A 5,885-nucleotide genomic window follows, 5' to 3' on the forward strand; every position below is an offset into this window, starting at 1 on the left:
TTCCTGCTTTGTGTGCAATAGACTTTTATTTAATGGTTTTAAGCCTGCCATCTTTCAGTTGTATGGACTTTGGGTCCTCAGCTCCTGGCCTGCGGGACAAATCCAGTTTGAGGTGCAGTGTTATCCAGTCCCGTAGTGAGCCCCAGGCCCTGTGCACTGAATTGGGTGTGTGATCCCAGCACACAGGACTGGGTGAATGTCACACCAGGTCCCAGGGCCAAGTCTCAGTATGGATGACAGGGAGGGGGCAGCATCAGGCTGCTGGGACCCAGTTCCCAGTGTCAGGGCCTGGGAGGGAGTGGCATTAGGTCCCCAAGGCCTAATCCTGCTGCATGGGGGTGGCACTTGGCCCCAGGGCCTAATCCTGGCATGCAGGGCGGGGTAGAGGGTTCTGGGGACTTGGTCTGGGCCACTCATCTGGCCTGCCAGGCCACAAGCTTGAGCAGCACTGGCATAGGCAATACATGCTTTTCTTCCCAGGCTGCCTTTCTTGCTTCATTTGCATTTTTGTGCTCTTCTCACTCCCCTTCTTACCTGTCTCCTCTCTCAGCTAATAAGCCTCACCCCTTTCAGCCTGCTCATATGACAACTTCTGCAAGCTCTTAATTATCTTGTGTTTATTTTTCTCTGGAGAAGTCCTCACTGAAACATGCCAAGTGAAGCCCAGGTCTTTTTCTTTAGCTGATGCAGTACATCTAATCAGACTTTCCTTTCCATTTGCATTCCTTAGCATTTATCAACAGGAAACCTCATTTGCCATCATGTCACCTGCTCACCTAGCTTCTCAACTCTTCACCATATGTCTGAATCCAAAAACTACAAGTCATGATTTCCACCCCCACCCCCCGCCCCCAAAATATCCCTGAATTCCATGTTAAGGGACACATCACTTCCAAAATTTCTTACACAAATTGGGTATTTTGCATGTTTCATTTCTTAAAATTCATAACATGATCCCATGACATAAAGCCATACACTGGTTAATCATAAGGTCACTTATGAGGGGTGCCCTTGGCACTCCATGGCTGGATTCCTCATGGGACGTGTGTATAACAGGGACCAGACTCAGCACCCTGCTACACTACATGAGCTGCTTTACTTAAGATTAGATCAAATCACTGCTCACTAAACATCCCACCTACGTGTACAGATGCTTACTGCACTGTAATTTGCTCTAATCGTGAGTAATTTGTTACCTGTAAATTTGCAGCAGGGCACAGGAGATTAAGCTGCCTGTTGCTGGGGCAGGCTCTGCCACCAGAGCCTGGGCAGGGACAATCTCCCCCTGTCTTGGCATCAGGGAGCTCCTAGCCCCAACTTCATGATCAGGGAGTCAGGGCTGGGAGATTTTTATTTCCCAGCCCTAGCCCCATGGTCATGAGGTCAGGGCTGGGAGAGAAGCATCTCCCAGGCTAGGCCCCAAGACCATGGAGCTCTGCAGTGTCCCAGCCCCTGCCAGGACACACCTGTCTCCTCTGCCAGTTCCTGGGCTAGCACCCCTGGGCAACCTAGAGCTCCCCTGGCTCCTGTAGCAGGCTGGTGCAAGGCTAGGGGTGGGTGGGAGCAGACTGCTGCCTTGAGGAGCAAATCTGCTCCCACTTCCCTGCATGTGTAGACCCTTGCCTGCGGTGGGTTTTCTCCAGAGTAAATTACTCTAGAGTAAGCCCACACCAAAGCATTTGCACATATAGATTCACCCAGTTTAGTGCAATTTGGAAGCTTCTGTCAGTTGCTTAATGAAATTGAAAGATGGTAACAAATAAAAGGAAGAACTTTTTCAACCAATGTGTAATGTAATAACATGCTGAACTCTTTGCCGGGTAATGCCACTGCAGTGTTCCCAGAAGGATCGGGTGTGTATACAAGAAACAAGAAGGTTTGGCTTTCGAATAATGCTAGAAAAAGTGTTTGGGGAAAGATCTAAGCTTCCTGCTTCCTGCTTTGTATCCATTCCTCCTTGGGATTAAGAGAGGATTTTCAGGATGGCAGAGTAACCCATTGTTGCCATCTGTGGGGCTTCCTGTTCTTTGCTCTGAAAATGTTAGTGTTGGGCCCTGTCAGAGACAGGATGATGGAAAAGCTGGAGTCTGAGTCTGATACACTAAGGCCATTCCTACGTTCCTGTGGTCGAGGGGATCTGGGTTTCCAGTTTGAGAAGAAAGTGCACTCCAATAATTTCTTGGATCTTGTCATTTAGCACAGTTGGCTTGTTTCTTGCTCTCCTGTCTCCTATTTTATGTCTGCAGGCTCATGCTCCTTTGAGTCTTCTGGTAGCAGGAAAGTAGTAATAAGAACAAAAGATGCGTGCAAGAACTAGCAGTCTGCTACTGCCTGAACTATCAAGCAGAATATTTCTTGTGGGACGCTGGCTCCAGATAGAAACCTACCACTGAGCACTGGGTAATGCAACAAGAATCCGGCCAAATGAGCTCATCAGCAACAACAAAATTGCAAAAGTCTTTCGACTTTTCTAAATAAATTCTCTGTTTCTTTTTAAATGTTTCTTTTCTTAATTTCCCCTTTCTAAAAGTTCATGTCCTCAGGCTGGTTTTTGACTCCTTCAGATTTTGCCAGCTGAAATGTAACTGTATATCATAGATTTCATAGACTTTGGGGCTGGAAGGGACCTCACAAGATCATCGGTTCCAGCCCCTTGCCCAAGGGGCAAGAGGCCAGCAGGGGTCAAACGATCCCAGTAAGATAGGCATTCAAGTCTTTCTTGAAAGTATCCAGAGTAGGTGCTTGCACCACCTCTGGGGGAATGTATTCCAGGCCCTGGAGACTTGGACAGTAAAGAAGTTTTTCCTTGTGTCCAGCCTAAAACAGTTTTCTGGGAGTTTGTAACCGTTGGACCTTGTCTTCCCATGGGGTGCCCTGATGAACAGACGTTCTCCCAGTTTCTGATGCACATTCCTTATGCACTTATAGGCTGCCACCAAGTCCCCCTTGAGCCTATGCTTTTCCAGGCTGAAGAGTCCCATGTCTCTCAGCCTGTCCTCACAAGCCCTGCTCTCTTGTCACGCGCGTGGCTCTCCTCTGCACTCTCTCAAGCTTCTCCACGTCCTTTCTGAATTCTGGAGCCCAGAACTGGACACGGTATTGCAGCCGTGGCCTCACCAAGGCCGGGTAAATTGGGAGGATGACTTCTGGGGTCTTGCTTGAGATGCATGGGTAGATGCAAGCCAGAGCTGTGTTTGCTTTGCTGGCTGCAGTATCACATTGATGGCTCATGTTCTTCTTGTGGTCAGACATGACCCCCAAGTGTCTTTCAGTCATGGTGTTAGTGAGTATAGCGCTGCTGGGACTATAAGTGTGGTGTGGGTTTTTCCTCCCAAGGTGGAGCACTTTGCATTTCTCAGTGTTGAATGCCATCAGGTTTTGATCTGCCCACCTTGTAAGCCTGTTGAGTTTGGCTTGGATTGCCAGCCTATCCTCTAAGTTGACCGTACTTCCCCATAGCTTGGTGTTGTCAGTGAACTTAGCCAGTCCACTTCTGACATCAGAGTCCAGATCGTTTATAAATACGTTGAAGACTACAGGTCCAAGAGTGGAGCCCTGGGGGACGCCACTGGTCACCATGAGCCATGTTGCTTTGGTTCCATCAGCTGTCACTGTCTGGGTCCATCCACAGAACCAGTTCCCCAGTCATTGGACCATGAAATTGTCAAGGCCACAATTCCCCAATTTTTCCATGAGGATGTCATGGGACACCAGGTCAAAGGCTTTCTTGAAGTCCAAAAATATGATATCCATTTCTTCTCCTTTGTCCAGGTGATGCGTCACCTGGTCATAAAACAAAACGAAAATGGTCAGGCAAGGTCCTTGGGCCCATATTGTTCAATTTCTTTATCAGTGACTTGTACGAAGAGGTGAAAAGCACGCTGTTCAAATTTGCTGATGACAACAAGATTTGGGGCCAGGTGGGCATACTAGAAGGGGGGATCAGGATACAACTGGACCTGGGCAGGTTACAGAGGTAGGGGAATAGGATGTGAATAGGATGGGATTCAATACTGACAAGTGCAGGGTACTGCACTTTGGCAGGAAGAACCAGCAGCATACCTATAGGCTGGGGACCTGCCTTCTTGAAAGCACAGTGGCAGAAAGAGATCTTGGAGTCATTATTGATTCCAAAATGAACATGGGCCGACAGGGTGAGGATGCGGTCAGCAAGGCTAACCGCACCTTGTCATGTATCCACAGATGCATCATGAGGAGGTCCAAGGAAGTGATCCTCTCCCTCTATGTGACATTGGTCAGGCCACAGCTGGAGTATTGCGTCCAGTTCTGGGCGCCACACTTCAGGAGGGATGTGGATAGCATGGAGAGGGTCTGGAGGAGGGCCACCCGCATGATCGGGGCAGCAGGGCAGGCACTACGAGGAGAGGCTACGGGACTTGAACCTGTTCAGCCTCCACAAGAGAAGGCTGAGAGGGGATCTGGTGGCCATCTATAAACTTACCAGGGGGACCAGAGGGGAATGGGTGAGACCCTGGTCCCCCGAGCGCCTCCCAGAGTAACAAGGAATATTAGCCACAAGCTGACTGAGAGTAGGTTCAGGCTAGACATCAGGAGGCGCTACTTCAGTGTCAGCGGGGTTAGGATCTGGAACCAGCTTCCAGGGGAAGTGGTGCTGGCTCCTACCTTAGGGGTCTCTAATAGGAGGCTTGACTATTACCTAGCTGGGGTCATATGAGCTTAACTTAGTGGGGGTCATATAAGCCCAGTATTCATTCCTGCCTAGGGCAGGGGGTCGGACTTGGTGATCTGCTCAGGTCCCTTCCGGCCCTACATCTATGAATCTGTGACCTACCCATGACAAAACTGTGTTGGCTATCTCTCAGAATATTACCTTCTATTGGCCTGTTTTAATGGTTTCCTTGATTTTCTCCAAAATCTTTCCAGGGATTGAGTTCAAACTGATTGGCCTGTAGCTCCCTGGATCTTCCTTCTTCCCTTTCTTGAAGATAGGTACCACATTGGCCCACTTCCAATCGTCAGGACCCTCTTCCACGTGCCACAAGTTCTCAACTATCCTTGCCATTGGTCTTTCAGCCAGCTATTTTAGCACTCTTGGGCGCGTTACATCCAGGCCCACTGATTTGTGGGCGCATCCAGCCTCTCAGTGAGTACTTTCACAAGATCAACACCAGTGCTGGGCGCATGTTTGCCCTTCCCCTGGTGAACCTGCATCCTGTCAGGCAGGGTGATACCCTTGCACTGATGGAAGACCGAGGCAAAATAGTCATTAAGGAGACTGACTTTTTCCTGGGTGTTGGTTATCAGCTGCCCCACTTGGTTTAGTAAGGCTCCAGTGTTACCCTTGGTTTTTTTCTGACTTCCCACATATCTGAAGAAGGACTTTTTATTGTCCTTGATTCGTGTGGCCAGTTTGAGCTCAGTTTCAGCCTTGGCTTTTCTAGTGCACTCTCTACAGATGTGGGCCAATGCTGAATACTCCTCTTTAGTGGTGTTTCTTATCTTCCCTCCTTTACCAGCTTTTTTTTTTTCAGGTGCAGGAGGTCCATGAGTTCCCTATTAAGTCAAGGGGTCACCAGCCCCCTTACATATAGTGATGTAAAGTGGCTGAAATGGACAGGATGACTTCATCTATAATAGTTATAGCCAAGAGCAGAATTTGCTAGTGAGTTTTCTGCATTTTTTCCTCCTTACCTGGTACTTCCCATCCCCCATATGTAGTAGATACAAGCCACACAACAAGACCTTCCTAAGAAAGAGCAGGGCTTTATTCACATTTCCGAGTTGGAAAGGGATCTCATGGAAGCAGAAGGAGATCCTGGGCACTTGGAAATGGCAACTGGTCTAAAAGCGAGAGTGGGGAGGGGATCTGTGTGTGTGCGGGGGAGGTGGTGGGGGCGGGAGGG

This window comes from Alligator sinensis, unplaced genomic scaffold, assembly GCF_000455745.1.
Source record: "Alligator sinensis unplaced genomic scaffold, ASM45574v1 scaffold1536_1, whole genome shotgun sequence".
Classification (NCBI taxonomy): Eukaryota; Metazoa; Chordata; order Crocodylia; family Alligatoridae; genus Alligator; species Alligator sinensis.